Here is an 18,880-nt window from a genome sequence, read left to right as displayed (position 1 = left end):
TATTGGGGCCGTTTCTGGAGCACTCGCAGTCAACGGACATTGGCCCCTGCCCCAATGGTCAGTGGGGGGAGGCGAACATTCACCAGGATGGAATTAAGGACTCAATAGGCAGCGAGATTAGCAGCTTACCGAATCAACCAGAATCACTCCATTATATGTTGTGCTTTCTTTTTCTTTGATTTTAATTAGTATTTTGATTGTATTCTTAGAATTATCCTGTACTTATAGTAAGAATGTATTGAGCTAATTGCTGCTTTTCCCATTAAGGTGATCTTAATACTGTTTCAATATCCTCTACTTTTGTATCAATTAATTATATGTACTCTAATAACAACTTGCTCTTTTTAGTGCAATTATTTGATCTACAATAAAATAAGTAACATTTGAATAACAAAACAACATTTGTGCAAGACTGGAGTGCAGGAATTAAAAACAATGGCGGAACATTGTTCTGGGGAAAAATGTCAAAGGTTATGAAAGGGTTAATTGTGTAATAATCCTTTTTAGTTGTTGTTCTAAACATCTGCCTGGGTTTTACCAACACACCACATAGTGTTCTAAAACGTGGAATTGTTTGCACAAATAAAACATACCGTATCTATCTGTGGTGTGCAATTAATACATTCAATGGTCTTAGATGATTTTCTTTCGTTAAGAACATAAAAACATAGTAGGTGCCAGCAGGGACTCTCAGATGTATTTATTCATGTCATATTTAGCCAAGGTGGAATAGAAATCTGTAACCGTAAAACTCATTTTAACGGACCTATTGTGTTAAATAAAAAAAATAATTAAAATAAAAAAAAATATTTTTTTGTTTGATAGCGAAATTTCTTTAGCACATGGAATATGCTGCACAGAATAAAAGGACCATATATATGAATAGTTCCTGCAGAGATATTTATTGTTCAACCATTGCAGAAACATTCTAGATCAGATGTAGAACAAAAGACCTCCAAATATAGGATTAATAGCAGGGTTGCGAAAATCGGGTCACCCTCCCGGCCCCCTGGAAAGGTGGGCAACCCTCCCGGTTTCTGGGGGACTCCTCCCCCCCCCCATCATGGCTTCCTCCCCCTTACCTCGCCATTTAAATAACCAGATCTGCCAATCTGAGGGGGCGGGGCTAAAGTGGCATAATTGCATCATTTTAGCCCCACCCCCTCCGAGTAAATTGGCAGATTGGGTTAATTTGCATCATGGGGGTGGGGCTTAATGACAGCACGCTTAAGCTCCACCCACAAACTCCTGCTGAGAGTCTCCTCTCCGGGCTTCTCCCGGAGAGGAGATTAAAAAAGTCAGCAAGTAGTAGTAAATTATATCAGTCTTACTGTATACACATTTTCAGCTAATTTAGTTAAAGCATTCTGGATAACTCCATGTCTTTTTGACCCCCATCCCCTATATGCAGTCAGTCAAAAGGTCATATAGTGGTTTATGGTAATACTGTATGTTGGATGTACTAAAGGGCAGATTTATACACCCTGGTAAAGTGATAAAGTGGCCGGTGATAATGCACCAACCAATCGGCTCATAACTGGCAAGTTACTGGCTGGGGTTGAAAAATTACAGAAGGGGCTGATAGGCTGGTGCGTTATCACCCGCCGCTTTATCACTTCACATTGCTAAATAAATCTGCCCCTGAGTTCTGAATGGGTGTGGTATAATTGATCTATAGAAAAAGTATTAAACAGTCGACCTGAAAATGACATAAACAAGTTTGTTTTTTTACTAAATTTGCCCATATCACAACTGATGAAAACATAGACCCTATTCTCAATCATAACCATGACAGATGGTAAATCAAGCAACAGTTGTAAAAAAAAAAAAAACATGTGTTGACCATGTTTAACTATTGTCATGTCAACCTTTTGAACTTGTTGACCTTTTGAACTTGTTGACCTTTTGAACTTGTTGACCTTTTGTACATGTTGACCTTCGAAACAATTGACTTTTTACCTGTTGACCTTTTTACCATGTCAAGCTATTGGATGTTGACCATATGGGGCCGATCTGTTGACTGTCTAACTACAGTAGGTATTGTCTATCAATTGACATTTGTAGATCTAATGAAGAGAATTTTTAAAAGTTGTAACTGTGTGGTCCTCCCTTACTGGTTCCTAATACCTAGGCTCCATAAACTCATCTCAGATTTATACTCATTTTAACATATGTTCCATTTTTTTCAAATAACAATTTATTTTCCTTGTGTAATAATTCACACAGAAAAACAACTCACTCAGGTCCTCTGTAGAATCGTATGCTCTGACCAGCTATTGATGCTGCAGAGATTTTTAGAGAGCTGCACATTGGGTTCTCTGGAATCCCCATTACTGTATGTCTCTCCCCCACTTTGGATCTGTGGTGAGCACTCCTAACTCTTAGGTTTATGTCATCCATCTGCTGCCAGATTGGGGTCAGTAGATCTGACTGGCAGATACTACTGGCCACAATGGAGATGGGAGCCATCTAGTGGCATTTGGCAGTGCTGCACTCAGAGGAGACATCAGTTTATACCCCCAGACAGCTCATGAAGAGCTAGAGCAGGACCAATTCTAGGGTCGTATGGGCTGTACAGTTGTACAAGGAGTCTGCAATGACAGCCACAGAATTACATGTGATCTAAGTAAGTTTTATTTATATAGTGCATGACCATCTGCATGGAATACTGTTGAAAATATCCCTCTGAAAATTGCTGCAGCATCAAAGGAGACAGTTTTGAAGGATACTAGAGCATCTGTGTACGGGGATTCGGATACTCAAGACTCCCCCACCCCTGCATGCTCCAATGGAATTATGGTTTATTATCTCTCTATCTACATTGTGTAAAAGTGCAACCTTGTGATAAACAGTCATACGAGAGCACCTTGCTGCTGGTATCCCATCATGCCATTAGTCTAAAACAGTGGCAGCTCATACCTTCTTGCATAAGGGGGTCTGCCGCTGGCCAAAATGCAGGCACCCTCCACTGCTGCTGCTCCTCCTTGTCCCGGCCACACACAGGCGCAGCGTTTCCGGCACCTGTACTATGATGACAGGTGCTGGGCAGCCAGCTTATATGGGCTGCTTCGGCAACAGCCCAAAGAAAGGGAATCACGATCCCTGTATAAAACAGATGACAGGCACCAGGACCGGCGCATGCACAGTACCGACGTAGTTACTGCACATGCGCAATCCCCAGATTATAGAGGCTTCTCGGAGGGAGGGAACACCTCCCAATGGGACTGCCTTGGTGACTGGCAGGTCAGACTACCAACATGAAGTCACTGCCAGTCACAGTGACGCCAGTGCAGTCTCACAGACTACATCTGGCTTTCCTACAGTGGCAGTTTTTACCTGGGGGTGCCGCCTGCAACCCATAGGTAAAAAACGCCACTGATCTAAAATAAGATTGCTCCATATCTACATTGGTTATATTGCACATCTCTTTAGATGTACATGTATAAAGATAAGCAGCATAACTAAACTAAAATATACAGTAACATAAAATATAGTACACAATTGCCCCTAAGCAAACATTCTATTTGCTAATAGATAGTTTACATTGTTATACCTATCATTACAGTAACTTCAGCAGGGTGAAGGGAGGTTACGGAGTTTAATTACAAGAATGGTTCGCTTTAAGGGGTTGTTATAATATAAATTAGTAAAGAGAGAGGAATTAGCCTTTAAAAGCATTTTTCTTAATCTTTACTATTAATGAAATTCAGAGTTTAGTGCTGCTAAAAATCAAAGCAACTCCGGCCCACACAACAGCAAATTGAAACCTCCAGGCTGCAAAATATTTTACTTATTAGAATTTTCTTTGTTAAATGTTTAATAAACGTATTAAGGGCAGAGGGAAGGAAATACTATACATAGCCGCTCATTGATTTCCGATCTCTTGATGAAATATGGAAATGGTTTGTTTGTTGTGAGTTGGAAGCCAGAATTCCCTGTCAATGGATTTCTTATTATCATAGAAGGTGCATCTACCGTCTTGTGCTGACCACATTTTAGTAAGCTCTGATGCATCCGATGAGCCTGCAATTTAGCATAGACTTTGATCGATCCAAAATATGATACAAATTAAACCTGACTGTGAAATGTCATGTCTCCTTGTCTCTTATTTCATGTCCTAATATTGCTGTTTACAATATGTATTACTACTTTAATTATAATGCTAACCATTACACCATCCGTACTGCCCCGTATATATAACACATGGTGGGGATAGAACCCATGACCTCAGCGCTGTGAGGCAGTAATGCTAACCATTACACCATCCGTACTGCCCCGTATATATAACACATGGTGGGGATAGAACCCATGACCTCAGTGCTGTGAGGCAGTAATGTGAACCATTACACCATCCGTACTGCCCCATATATATAACACATGGTGGGTATTGAACCAATGACCTCAGTGCTGTGAGGCAGTAATGCTAACCATTACACCGTCCGTGCTGCCCTGTATATATAACACATGGTGGGTATTGAACCAATGACCTCAGCGATGTGCGGCAGTAATGCTAACCATTACACCGTCTGTCATGCCCCACACCATCCGTGTTGCCTGTATATAACTATATTATCAATAAGCATATCCTGAGTGCAGGCATCTGTAACTGTTATGTAGACGTCACTTAGTAAAGGGGATTTTGGTTACTCCTCTCAACAGCACCAATCTATAGGGACAGTGCTAAAATGTGGAACATTCAGGAAATACATGTCTACAAAAAATTGAGAAACCAAAGGACCGAACTAAATGAGAACAGTAAGGATCCAGGGAAGTCGGGGGGGGGGGGGGGGGGTTTAGAAAGGCCCATGCCCCCAAACCACTGTCATTTCTGTCCATTTTTTAAAAATGGAGTGACGGCAGGCAAGCAGGGCAGTCTATTTGTAATCTGACAGTGCCTGCCTGGTTTTGCCCGCCACCATATTTAATGCATTTTGCTGCTGCTGCCAGGGACTGAAGCTCTTCCCTCCCACCTTTCCAGAATGCTATATGGGCGCATACCACACTCTACAGGGGAAAGAAGATTTGCAGCACGCTAAACCACATTGCGTCCACCCACCTGCCCTCTCGCAAACAGTGTTAATTCTGAATCGCCCACCTGTGTGAGCCTCCTGCCCTGAGGAAATCTATCAACCACGTGGACCCATAATGGGTGCAGTGGTTGCAGTATTAAAAAATGGGTGCAGTGTTTGCGGTGTGGGCCCCACTGGGCACATTGTACCCATTATTAAATGCCACTGGTCATTCTTTGGGCTCTGCAACCGCTCTGCTCGGTACACTTACCGCTCGGTACACTAACCGCTCTGCTCGGTACGTTCTGCTCGGTACGCTCTGCTCGGTACGCTCTGCTCAGTACCCAATCGTAGTTAATGTGGATGGTAAAGTATGAAAAAAAACTCATGGCAACCTTTTCATGTGTTAACCTTTACCGTGTCAATGCTTTTTTTTGTGTCAAACTATTGTCCATGTTGACCCGATGAACGTCGATCAATCTAAATTTATACCGAGCTATCCCAGTTGACTTCTGCAAATAGAAGCGGGTAAACATCGTTTGACAAAGTAAGAGATATTTTTGGTTCTGGAAATCTTGCAGGAGGTGGCTGCCGCTATCCCCATACCCAGAGAGGAGCCAGCCAGCCCTTCGTCTCTGCAGCTCATAGAAGCCTACAGGAAGCCAGTTCTGGCAAGTCATTGTGTACTGCCTGCAGTGTATGTGACTGACAGGTAGGAGTTCCAATAGGTAGTCACTGCCAGTCACAGAAAAGCCAGTTGTAGTCATTGACTGCCTCTGGCTCACAGACACTAAACATGGTTGCGGATTTTACGCCCGGAGACCAGAGGCACATGCAGTATCACCATAGTTATAGTTCTTCCAACAAGTGCCTGTTGTTTAGTGAAATTCCCTTTCATTGCACTGTTCTCTTTAATAAATTAAATTTTGTAATACATTTTAGTACAAAAATACAATACATAAGGGGGAAATTTCCTAAGATTGAAGTTCTGCTTCACATGTGATGTTGCTATGGGCAACCAATCAGAATCTACTTCTTATTTATTTAGGACCCTCTAGAACAGTGTTTTTCAACCACTGTTCCGTGGCACACTAGTGTTCCTTGTTCTCACTTGTGCCCCCAGTCCGTTTTCATTATAGAAGCAGGAGCCAGCGCTGGGAGAGATGGGACTGTGACCGCAGATGCGGCTGAGCAGGTATGGGCATGGGGTGGGCGCCGAGGGGAGGTGGAGTGGGAGTGGGAGGGGGGCAGCAAAAAATTTGCGGTGCGGGGGAGTCTGGGAGGCATTTAACATTGGGTCCAATGTAAAATCGGGTCTCAGGGACCATTTTTACATTGGGTCCAATGTAAAAATCGGGTCGGTTGCGTCGGTCGCATCGCATGCCATCATAATGGCATGCGATGCAACCGATTTTCAAAGTGAGTTGAAAATGTCTTTAAAGCCCGGAAATCGGGTCAGTCAGTCCCATTGCATACCTTAAGTTAAGGTATGCGATGGGACCCGACGGGCGCCGTGCTAGGAAACAAGTACCAAAAAATTAAAAAGTCACTGCTCTAGAAAATAATAAATAGTATCTGATTGGTTGCCAATAGCAACATTCCATCTGAAATAGAACTCCCATCTTAGTAAATTTTCCACCTAAGACTCTAAAAACTACTTTAAAGTAAAATAATTCATTTCAAGGTCATCAATAAAAAAATCCATCTATCTAGACTCTGTCTTCTCCCTTATTTTTAGTATTAATAATGAACAAACATTTCTGTATTGCTAGACTTGCCAGATTAATGTATCCACCAAATGTCCAGCCCAGACTGTGTCCTACAAACATTTTCAGACCTATTACTCATTTGCCATCTTGAGAAACTGGCATATAATTTTTTAGGACTTGACTTCCAAATACATCAATCACAATCGATCATGTCTCGTTATCTGTTGCTACACCATTTAATACAGCATGACAGATGTAACAAGATATGACTTGTTGTCAGAACACAGTATGTCATCTGGTAATATCAAAGCTCTCCACAACAGAAATAAAGTAGCAGCAAGTATATTGTGGTTACATTTATTTAGGTGAGGAGTTTGAGTCATTCTGTTTTATTTTTGGGCATGTTACGTGTTGGTGGTTCAAATTATAAATAGAATTAAATAGAAATTAATGATGTGTGCATAAAAGGGAAATGAGAGTTTTTGTAGATTTCTAATCGTGCTGACTACAGTTTAGGACATACAGTAAATGTAACCCAGAGGCAGAACTCTGGGAGGCAATGGAGTCATCTGCCGCCGGGCTCCTGCTCCCAAGGGGGCACCTCTCTTTCCCTGCACATTTGAATCTGTTAATTGAAAGTTGTCAATAACAGTTAAGTGGCTGACTCCCCCTCCTAGCAGGACCATAAATGTCACACTCTTAATTTTAAACATAATACACAAAACATGTATTTATTTCAGGTGGTGTATGTGTGTGTGTGTGTGGGGGGGGGGGGGGGGACCAATATGTATCTTGCCTCCGGGCAACGAACTTACGCCACTGATGTTACCTTTTGTCATAAGGGCAGAATACATTTGGATGACCAGCAGATGGGATGCTCGCGGTCATAATACAGTCATCAGCATCGTAATGGAGGGAACTTATCGTCTCCCTGCCCCATAACCCTCTTCCCCACAGCCTAACCCTAACCTTCTCCCTGCCCTGCAGCCTAAACCTAACCTCCTCCCTGCCCTTCACCCTCCCCATAAGTGCCTAACCTTTGTAACCTGCACCCTAAACCTAACGCTCCTGCCCCACAGCCTAAACCTAACCATCCCTTCTAAGTGCTGAACCCTCGCCCCCTGCAGCCAAACCCTAATCCCTTATCCAAGTGCCGACCTCTTCATACAGCCTAACCTCCCCACCCCTTCAGCCTAACCCTAAGTACCGCCCTAGTCCCTAAACCTAACTCTTCCCCCCACAGTCTATACATAAACCGCCTCAACATATTTATAACAGGGTACCAAAAAAGTCAGAATTTCGGCATCATCAAGTCCATCGATGCCGGCATTCCATTCCATGATCTTCTGGGCGTGAGTCAGGATTCCAGTATCGGTATTCTGAATGCCAGCATCCCAATGGATAACGAATAAGTACATTTAAAATATTTTTCTTTTATAAACGAGACTTTATATAATGAAAGTAAATTCAGTTTCAGACACAAGTATATTTATTTTGAAAGAATAACAGGCTCAGTTAGTAAGTGTTCTTTTGAGAACACTTAAGGTTTCTCTTGAAAAATAATAGCTGGTTAAGGGCCAGAGTAATTTTCTTGCAAAACAGCAGCAGTTTACAGAAATTCCTAAAAAGGCCGAAAAAGGGTCAGTACACATTGTACCATGTATTTCTTGAATTTGTGAAGCACAAGGTGTGCGAACTATGTAATAATGATTCTTGCTGCGGATCTCAGTTTGATCCTTTAGACCATGGACAAGTGATTTTGTCTCCCTAACTGAAAATTAAATTTGTAAAACAAAAGTGAAATGAAACTAATTTTTGAAGTTAATGTAAAAGGTGTAACAAGCATATAGGGATGAGGCATCTTTGTTTTCTTCTAATTAAGCAGACTGGGATGTACAATATATTAGAAATCCATTTGTTTCTAAATCCAATGACTAAATGTAATGCAGAATGTTACGGTGATGAAATCCAGGCGTGAGCCCGCAGCCGTGACAGCTGTTTAGGATGGCCATGACAAACCCTATGCTGACTCTGTTAGCAACCTCTGGCAGATGACAGACCCCAGCGGAAGCTAGTGTTCACCTTTAGTCGCCGTGTCCGAAGGAGCGAGTTATGCCCGCTCCTACCCCGATGCAACCAGGTCTTGGCAGGAGACAAAGAGCTTGCGATCATCAGAGGCAAACCAAGAGGATGATCTAAACTACAGGGCCTGACTGAGAAAACACCTTGGCACCTAGCCAAGACAGGAATGCGACCCAGTCACAAGCACAATATGTCCAACCAATCGGGGTTCTCCAACAACCAACGAATGGGGAACCAACCAGCGAACCCCAAAATGGACATATAAAGAAAAAGAGCACCTCCCTGCCTAAAAAGACTATAGGAATGAGATGCAAGAAAGAAGGTAGAACCAAAGTGCAGGCTGACTGCCAAAGAAAAATGATTGGGCCAATTTAAATAAACGGCGAACCGCCAACAAACTGAAAAATAAGGCAATGCTGCCTAATGATAAAAAGATAATGGCAAGCTACCGGTACAATGAGAATGAAGAATAATAAGAAAATGATCAGGCTCCAAATGGAGCACTTACGTAACCCTAGGAAGGGACAACAGATGGGTAGATGCCAGATGGTCCACGGAGGAAATGCTGACAGCAACAAGGCGGACGACCAGGACAGGACCCAGGACCAGATACAGCAAACTAGGAGCTATAACTGGCGCCATCTTCCATCTGCAGATTCCTTAAGAGGGATGGAACTGCCAATCAGCGGGTGCCGCCGCTGGACCCAGTCCTCTGCTCCAAATCATAATCAGGTGGCCGAGCGCGCTTCTCATGGCATCGCCTGTTGCTAAGCAACCTCTGAGCGGCTGCAGGGGAACACCGAGAGCCGGAAGCCGCATCACCCCGCCGGGCAGAAGTCGTCTGCGGGTACTCGGTGGTGCTGGACGGAAGTGCCATGTGCATCCTCTGTGCACCGTCCTTCCGTTGCCGCGTTCCCACTGCCCGGGAGCTAACACTGAAGGCCCCCATCCACTAGCGCGATACCCTACCAACTTACTCAACATGCTTCCGTGAGACTGGATCACATTCGATACATCGGATGTGGTCCATATGCATAGCTGTTAAAAAATATTCATGGCAGCCCACCTGGTCTGCTATTGCGATGCGAGGCGCACGGGAATGCGCCTTATATCGCAGTTGCAGGAAAATTACCTGGAATAGGGCAATTTCCATGCGATCAGTCACAGCAATCCTTCGGAATCATATGGAGGCCTTAAGATATGTTAATGTGGGGCATATTTACTATGGTGCCGGTTCATACAAACGGAGATGTTGATCATAGCAACCAATTTGATTCAACAGGGTAAAAGTAACCCTTTTAGTGCCAAGTGAATTTGGCAAAATAGGTGTGAAAACGGCAAACATTTTTATTCATCATAATGACCTGTAATGTTTACCTTATATCGGAATTATAATGTTGTTTTACACAAAACTCTTTTAAATGAGTTTATATAACAAATGTGAGTGACACTGGCATTTTTAGTGAATATTTTGCACACCTCTATGTATGTATCGGTGGCATTTTAGTGACACTTTTTCTTCTAGCAATATTGTTGGCTATTTCAACATCAAATACATAGAGGGGTATTCATTTTGGGATTCCGACTGTCTGATCAGTCCCAGGGCATTTTTGTCTGATCTGACAGTAACTCAACAGTCGGAATTCAATGTTTCAACTGTCCAGTGTCAGAAAGTCCCTGGATTGGCGAAAATGGCTGTGCATTGTCGAAAAACAGCCATTATTTCGACTATCCGTAGCGGATCCGACAAAACAGATCCAACTTTAAAATAAGTTGGTTCTGATGGCCTTCAATACTATCGGTAACGGCAGCACTTAATAGGTGAGTGCTGCAATTTCTGCCGGTGGAAAGATTGAATACCGCTATAGTATGAAAATAAAATAATGATCTGCTTTAGTTCTAACATAAAATAACCGGCAACAGGATTTGACAATATAAAGACAGTGGACGTGAAGCAAAAATACTGTAAATCTTTCTGTGACTCTAAAATGACAGTATGAATTGTAGCCATTACTTTTAACAGTTGATATTATTTTTCACATAGGTCTTAAAGTGATTATCCTCAGTGCAAAATAGAATTTATAGTAATAGATTGAGCTGTGGGTATAAATATAAATACAGTTCTGATGCCTATAGTAATTGGTAGTGGCCCAATATATTCTTCTGCAACCTTTCGGGAAATTGTTGTGCAGTTTGGTGGTGTAGCAGAGTTATGTACACACCAGCGGAGCTGTCATTAATCCAAGGCACAAGATAAGTGACTTAGCCGTGCAATGTGTTTTTTTGAGTAGTTGATTGTACATCTGTACTCACTGTTGCACTGGAGACGGGGAGAGAATGAAGTAGAGCTTATAGTGGAGCAGGGTCAGGCAGCTAATGAGCCAGTGATGGTAGAGGTGCAGGTACTTGAACAGCAATCATTGTCTTATGATAATCTGGGGTGAACTCAAGGTTAACCCTTGCTCAGACTGGCAGGTCTGAAAGATGTTGATTACAGCCTGAATTGTGCTTCTGTGGCCCGAGGTGGTGAAGCCACAGCAGCACCTGAGCCTGACCCTGACTCTATTACTATAGCCTGAGTTGGCCGGCACTTGCGCAGGTCTTAGACTTTGCCACTAATAGCCGCCTCTCCAGGGCAGAGTAGCTCCACCCTGTACTCGGATGCCATCTGGTCTTGAGTCAGGGTACTAGTAAGAGGATACACTGACTAGACAACACAAAGATAAACTAGGCTCTGCACATGAACATGGACTAGAATATGCAACCTTGCAGACAAGGACTGAACACAGGATTTGCGGCCTTTACCGCTATAATGTGAATCCAAGCAATAAACCAAACAAGAACTATAACCAAGGCATTGCGGATAGGTTTGCAACCTAACCGCCTAAGAAACACCGTCAAAAGGCTAGACCAATATCTCCAGCATCTGCTGTGAGACAAACAAACAAGAAACAAGTAGGCATGCGGTTAGGCCTGTTCCCTAACCGCCTCCATGACTCTGTCTCAGAACAAGAGCTATGGCTCCAGCTGGCGCTGTGACAATACCAATGGTAGATTGGGTACTTATGTAGTAACTGGGCTGCCGATTTTGAAATCGGGTCCATCGCATCGCATCGCACCCGACCAAATCGCATGCGATGCGATGCGATGCGATGCGATGGACCCGATTTTTCCATAGGATTCAATGTTAAAATGGACTGAGTCCATTTTAACATGGAATTCAATGGGAAAAAGGGGTCCTTTTCATACCCCTACTATCCAAGTGGGCATGGAGTTGGATATAAACCTGTGGCGAGCGTAGCGAGCCACCGAGCCCGAAGCGTGGCGAGCGTAGCGAGCCCCGCGAGGGGACACAGAATACCGTCCCCTCGCGGGGCTCGCTTCGCTCGCCACGCTTCGGGCTCGGTGGCTCGCTACGCTCGCCACAGGTTTATATCCAACTCCATGCCCACTTGGATAGTAGGGGTATGAAAAGGACCCCTTTTTCCCATTGAATTCCATGTTAAAATGGACTCAGTCCATTTTAACATTGAATCCTATGGAAAAATCGGGTCATCGCATCGCATCGCATCGTATGCGATGCGATGCGATATCGCATCGCATCGCATCTGATTGTATGCCTTAACTTAAGGCATACAATCAAAAAATCGGCAGCCCAGATACTACATAAGTACCGTAGATTGTAATGAAAGGTGTGACTTCCACCACAATGTGTGGGGAAGCCACTTGTAATCACAACACCTCTGGGCAGAACTGGTCACAGACAAGTTCTCAAAGGTCACATGGCAGGGATGATACTGGAATACTCAGACACCGGCTGGAGCGATCTAGGACACAGCTGCTGCACTGAGGTCCTAGATACACAGGCTGGAATACACTTAAATCTGGAATAATCTCAGACAGGAGGAACTGAGAATCTCTGGGAACATAGAAATCACCATGAACAAGGAATATACTAAGAGTATCACAGGAATATAACCGACAGGGTTTATTGCTTGGAGCATACCTATATACTCAGTGGCTTAGGAGGCAGCCACGCCTAAAGACTAAGGTATGCATGGAAACAAGGCAAGATGGATCAGCCAAAACCCGGAGCACTGATCCAATGAACACATAAAACCCACACAGAACATAAATAACAGTGGCTGTTGCGATCGAAGCCCATGACACATGGCAGGTAAACAGTTGCTCCTGACTGGGAAAAAATGGGGAGATGTCTGTATTCCATGGTATCACTCATACACAATGAAAAAGATGGCACTATATACGCACAGTAATAGATCTGGTTGTTACATGTGCGGGTGCATGGGAGCAGTGGTGGTGGGCAGAGCCCTCAGCCGGGACTGCTGTTTAGAACGGCCAAGGCAAAACCCTACTCTCCATCTATTGGCCTTCTTGGGAAGGTGACTGTAGGTTGCGAGGTGCTAGGCTTCTCTTTTAGTCACCGTGTTCGAAGGATAGAGTTAAGCCCGCGAGTTAAGACCCCGATGCAACCAGGTTTTAGGATTGTACAAACCTACGGTGAGCATCAGAGACAGGACCAAGAGGATGATCTAACTAACAGGGCCTATCTGGACAGAACACCCTGGCTAATGGTACCAGGCCAAGGACGGAGAGTGTGACCGACCAAACAAAACACACGCCAACATAAAACAGTACGCTTACAGTAACGGTACCCCAAAACAGGCATGAGCCCACAATCGTGGGCCTCTCCGAATCAAGGAGAGCTGGACTAGGACAAAAAAAATGATAACTCAGGATAAAGGGCAACTTGCCCGTAGAAATAAAGAGATAAAGAACCAGGCTCCACTGGAGCAGTTACGTGACCAGACCGAACCCTCCGGCAGCACAGGATGGTAACATGCACGCCGGGAGTGACTTGGCAGGACGGGATTTAAATACGCTGAGCAAGATGGAACTGGATCAAGACTGGACCAGGACGGAATAGTGACAAGACCAGGACGGGACTATAGCCGGACCAAGACTGGACTGGACGCAGACCGCAGCAAGATGGCAGCTGGACAACGGCTGAACCACGACTGGACAATGACTGGACCACGGCTGGACAATGACTGGACCATGGCTGGACAGGACTTCGCAGCACTGGGACACAGCAGGACCGGGACAACAGAGTGCTGCAGGTGCTCTGTAGTGAGCAGTATCACCGGCGGGGCTGAGCTGGGCCAGATCCCTTAAAAAGGATGCCCTGGCCAATCAGTCGCCGCCACCGGAACAAGCCCCCTGAATAGGTTAATTACCAACAGCTGGCCGGGCGTGCGCCACCCGGCGTCCCCTGGTTGCAAGCAAGCCTCCGGGCAACGCGGCCCAAGCACTATCAGTGTCCCCCGGCCGGGCGTAAGTGACGCGCCATGGCCAGACGGACCTGTCTCCCAGCCTGTCCACCCTGCCGAGTGGATGTACCCAGAAGTACCCGCTTTGAGAGTGCCGCCTCCTGTTTTTGTACACATATATATATATATATATATATATATATATATATATATACTGTCGGGTCAGACAGGCCCACCGGAGTACAGGAGAAATCCCTGGTGGGTCCATACCATTGCCTTCCACTGCTGGGCCTTTCCTACCCCAGTCTGATGCTGTATATTGTATGTGTGTGTGTTTGTGTGTGTGTGTGTTTGTGTGTCCTGGTGCTTTAGGGTCTTGATAATATACGGTACATTAAATAGTGTTCATTCTAGCACCTGCTATCTTTGAAAACCCATGCAGTTCCTCTTCCCTGCCTGGGGTGTCACTGTCTGCTGTAGTGCTTCTAGCACAGTGTGGTCTGTATATGCAAACCAGACCTGTGCTAGAAACATCACAGCAGACAGCGACACCCCAGGCAGGGAACAGGAACTGCATGGGTTTTCACAGATAGCGGGTGCTACAATGAACACTATTAAAATGCGTGCATAAAACCAATGTTAATTATTAATGCTAATACTACAGTAATCTTAAAATGTATTGATTTGATTATATTTATTTTCTAACAGCTCATTAGTCAATGTCTCCCTAATTATCCAGTGCTCTGACACTGAAATTAATTTCTTCATCCAGATCTGCAAATTAACACAAATTCCAAGACTTACCATTGTCACTGAGAATAGATATGATTGCCACAATGTCAAAATCCTTGTATGAAGGGCTATAACAAGATTTTCTGGCGCACTCTTGCTTTCATGTGCTATGCCAAGGCTCCCCAGGAATTGGCAGCAGATTGCATTCTCCCTAGTTAGACATCTGTATGTCTGCTGTTGAGATGCTCCTCAATTTAGCACCATTAACCACTTTTAAAAGCGCACTCTATGATATCAAAATCTGTATGAGAATTAAATGTGGATGTGTTATTATTGTATCTGAGTAAAGTGAATTTGGCAGTTGAAAAAGATTGTTTCAAAAGAAAGCTTGTTTTATGAGGATGTGTTGCAGTAACATCAGCCAAGTGATGGTGGGGAAGTACCGATTGTTATGGCTTGCTGGAGGGGCCTTGCATTGGCCTGAGTCAATCTGATTGCCGACCCTGCAAATGTTCAATTTCTTTACTTTATTTTTTTAGGAGGGATGCTTTGTTAAAACTCTCCAGATTTTAAACATACCCTTTTCGGTACCTGGGCCCGCTGCCATTCTCAACTGCCTTGAGAACGGCAGCGGGCCCAGGTACCAAAAAGGGTGTCATTGAAATCTGAGGAGTTTTAGCCAAGCATGGTGTACCAGGCACACTTCCTATTAGTGTCACATTAGCTATTGGTCTACAAAAGGACCTAAATATATCACAACCCCCTACTGGCCTGACATTGCACAACTAAGTAAGGTAGTCTATAGTGGACACACAGCAAGTGATGGCTTCTTTGATTGTGGCAGGCCCCTTTTTTCAGTTTGACATGCAAATATTCAACTTTTCCATTCATGTAGCATATTTGTAGAAAAAACACTTTAACCGAAGTTAAAACACTGAGCGCTTTTTACCTTTCAATGATGTATCGTTAGGTATCCTGCATCTATGTTGTACAAGTACATCAAACACATGAAATATACACAAATATATTGTATTTGTGCATGAAACAAGGTTCCAAGTTTGTGTCCTATCTCAGACACTGAATTTGAACGCCAAGCAATAATTTTCTTGCAGATATTTAGTGCCAGTTACATATTATATACTCAGTATTGCTGTTACATATCATGTCCCCAGTAGTGCCAGTTACATATCATGTCCTCAGTAGTGCCAGTTACATATCATGTCCCCAGTAGTGCCAGTTACATATCATGTCCTCAGTAGTGCCAGTTACATATCATGTCCTCAGTAGTGCTGTTACATATCATATCCTCAGTAGTGCCAGTTACATATCATGTCCCCAGTAGTGCCAGTCACATATCATGTCCCCAGTAGTGCCAGTTAAATATCATGTCCTCGGTAGTGGCCAGTTTCATATCATGTCCTCCGTAGTGCCAGTTACATATCATGTCCCCAGTAGTGCCAGTTACATATCATGTCCCCAGTAGTGCCAGTTACATATCATGTCCCCAGTAGTGCCAGTTACATATCATGTCCTCAGTAGTGGCCAGTTACATATCATGTCCTCAGTAGCGCCAGTTACATATCATGTCCCCAGTAGTGCCAGTTACATATCATGTCCCCAGTAGTGCCAGTTACATATCATGTCCCCAGTAGTGCCAGTTACATATTATGTCCCCAATAGTGCCAGTTACATATCATGTCCCCAGTAGTGCCAGTTACACATCATGTCCCCAGTAGTCCCAGTTATATACTGTATAATGTCCCCAGTAGTACTGTTACATATCATGTCCCCAGTAGTGTCAGTTACAAATGTACCCAGTAGGTTTTTAGCAAAAAAAAAGTACATTCTGGAGACTACGGTTTTTGGAATAATTTGGATAACAGATTTTTGGATAAGGGATACCTAACCTATACACTGAAAGATGTTTTCAATCACATAACGGACATCTTTGGTGTTTTCATGTTATACAGTATATTAATGTGCATTTGGTAATAATACATCTCTAAACAGGTAAAGAGAACATAATGACCCTTGCAGTAAATAAAATACACTGAGAACGTTAGTTAATTTGTAGAGGTTATTTAATGGTGGCATTGCAGCCAGTGGCTTTTCCATGTGTATATAGTGGTATGGAGTTATATCAACTGTAATGAATTATGTTTATTTTCAGCAATATGCACATACTGTACAGTATGTGTAATGAACCAGAAAGTATATTAATGAATTCCCTTTTCCTTTCCTCTAGCAGGTAAGTGTATTAATATAGGAATGTCCATGGCAATGTTTCTTTCTTTTATATATCAGGTATTTTATTTTACAAGTTAAAGCATTAAAGGGTATATGCAATAAACATTGCATTAATACAGTAATAAATATAGTTATGATTACGACGGACACAAAACACAGAACTAAAAGACAATTTATGTACAGATATTCAACATAGATATACTGTTACCATTTTCACATGACATCAAAATGACAATATTATCACTATTATATGCGAAAATACTAATGTAGTATTGCGCAATAATATACCTGCTGCAGCTGTAAACTGTTACTTAGTCTCTCTATTTATTAGGTAGTCACTATAACCAAAGCATCTATTTTTGTTTTGTAGATTGGAGTCCCACACTGAGTATCCTGGCAATGGGCTCACTGTACTTTTAATCCACAAGTGAAAGTGAATCAGGTAATAATTGCTGGCTTTTTTAAAAATGTAACAACACTGTAACAACACTGCAACAACACTGTATATATCCTCCCTCCACTTTTCTTCATATCCTTTGCCTAAGCGTGTAGATCACTGTAGCATGAAGCCAACTGTATAAAGTCTTTACACCTTATTGCTTACTACAGTAACTGTTTCTCCATCAAATCATATTAGTCACGGAAAATGACTCCTTCTCTGCTTCTGATGAGAAAGCACATAAATGTCGGCCTGTTGTACAGTTATCATCTGAGGTAACCGCAGTCTCTGTGTTACCCCTGCATTAGGTTTTTTGCGCCTTTTAGCCTTCCTGAGATAGTACATCTTACAATATATACATTTGGGTGAGAGAAGAGCATATTACAGCCTTCTGAGGTAAAATGTCTCTTTTCTGTTTGTGGCTGTGTATAAATATAGCTGACTTTAGTTCTATGAGGTAAAATGTCCTTTTCTGAGGTAGAGGGTGAGATTTAATAGGATGAGAGATGGAGAAAGTGAGAGATTTAGTAAGAAATATCCAGTTTTTTTTAAAGCGGCACCGTAAAATTAAACTGATGTTGCAGTGTAAATGATTGCCGCTTTAAAAAAACTGGAGATTTCTTACCAAATCTCTCACTTTCTGAATCTCTCATCCTATTAAATCTCACCCAAAATGTCTTTAAATATTATACAGCTGGGTAGGCAATTATGAGAACACCTCTTTCCTGGGCTGGTACAAGTATGTATTTATTTTGGGGCTGGACTCACCACACTTTTTCTTTTTATCATTTACAGTACAACAGGTCACAGCAAAAACTTGAGATGGGATTCCCAGCAACTGATGAGCCATTTCTGCACCCCCCCAGGAAGTATAAGCGTCCTCCGTGCTCCTGTTGTCTGCCGCACTTTCTCCCTGGACTTCTCCTCACAGACCACACTGCCCAACTGCTGCTCACTCTCCTCCTGACACTGGTCATGTGACATGCTCCTGACTTTCTGTGCAGCTGCTGAGACAAATGAGTGAGACACCACTGTAAACAAATTCACTATAGCATGCTTCATCATGACATACAATACATTGTATAGTAGGTGATAACATATGTGCTATTCAAGTTCTAATTATTTGACACAATGGGAAATAGATTTTAATTTACCCTAGTGCTGGATTAAGGGACCTGGTCCTGATAATTTATTCATGACTAGAGGTGGGTTTCCCTTCAATGATCAGAATAATTTCCCTTTGTACCTGCTGTGTTGGTGTCACTAGGAATTTGAAGTCTAAGCACGCTTTATATTATTTATTTAGGGCAAAAAAAGGACTTACTGTTACGGTACGGTAGCTCACCAAAACAAAGTGGATATTATGGAAAA

The sequence above is a fragment of the Crinia signifera genome, chromosome 11 (assembly GCF_055691185.1).
Source record: "Crinia signifera chromosome 11, ASM5569118v1, whole genome shotgun sequence".
Taxonomy (NCBI): Eukaryota; Metazoa; Chordata; class Amphibia; order Anura; family Myobatrachidae; genus Crinia; species Crinia signifera.
The sequence above is the reverse complement of the archived record's forward strand: the minus strand, read 5'-3'. Positions refer to the sequence as shown.